Below are 1,272 nucleotides of genomic sequence, written 5' to 3'. Positions count from 1 at the left end.
TATCTTCATGGAACATTATCTTTACTTAATATCCTAATGATTTTTGGCATAAAAGAAAAATTGATAATTTTGACCCATACAATGCATTTTTGGCTATTGCTACCAATATGCCCCAGCGACTTAAGACTGCTTTTGTGCTCCAGGGTCAGGGCCTTTCACTTTCCTTTTATCATTCCTATTTGACTGCAGCATGAATACATTTTCTCTAAACTCCATTTGACACAATATTTTCTTTGAGCAATTCATCTCAGTTTGGCGTGGAGAAAAAGAGAAAAAAAATTCAAAGTGTTATTGCTGATCGTCAAACAAATTAAAGTTCCCTGGTTTCCATAAACCATCAATATATTGTATTTTTACCTTCCAATGCCAGTTTGTTGGTAGTTTTCACAAGCAGACATGGTGATATGAAGCAAACATTCACGTACACTCATTTACAATCATACTTATATACATAAGAGCATAAAAATAACATTGAATGTAATGTAAAATATAAAAACAAACAAAAAATTAGTTAACGTTTGTAAAGGATATACAACATAAGCCCGTGTTTTCTGTGCAAAAAGTAAGTGGGAGACATTCTGAAAGGCAAACTGGATCGACATCAGAGATTGAATTTGTGCTGGTGCAAAAGGCCAAATAGATCCGATCACCGGAAGCAGCCGAACACGGACACCCAACCGGGAGCCTTTAGACTCACGTTTACAACACCATTTTGCTGTACCTTCACTGACTACAGAGACTAATCGACAGAAAAGCCTAAACAAAACCTAACAGAGGGGAGGTCAACTCTCTCTCAACTAACAAATACTACATATCTGGATGGGATTTTATAAACTGTATCAGTTGAGAGTTGTTGAGTGTGAAAGTTAAAATTCACTTCAGTGCTTTTACACCTGACCACAGGGGGCGTCTTTCAACTGCTAATTGGTAAACTGTCTTTCGACACGTAGAACAAGTGCTGTGGACACTTTCTCCTTTAAGAAGATGCATCACTTCTGACGGCTTAACACTAATATTGAAGGCAATTGCGTATGTTAAAAATGCACATATTTCACCACATATAACTGAGGGTTTTCGGCAATCAGTGACAATCTTTACTCAACTGTCATGTATACTAAACATTACACAGGTCATTTGATTGTTTTGTTTTTTTTGGTCATCAAGTGGCTTTATCATTTTTTTTTCCCCTTGGAAACGCAAAAATCTGTCCAGAAATGGCAAAGTAATATTTCACCCCAAAAAAATAAAAATAAACATTACAACGACGATTAT

The sequence above is a fragment of the Sinocyclocheilus anshuiensis genome, unplaced genomic scaffold (assembly GCF_001515605.1).
Source record: "Sinocyclocheilus anshuiensis isolate Anshui unplaced genomic scaffold, SAMN03320099.WGS_v1.1 scaffold579, whole genome shotgun sequence".
NCBI lineage: Eukaryota > Metazoa > Chordata > Actinopteri > Cypriniformes > Cyprinidae > Sinocyclocheilus > Sinocyclocheilus anshuiensis.
This window is presented reverse-complemented; position numbering follows the sequence as displayed.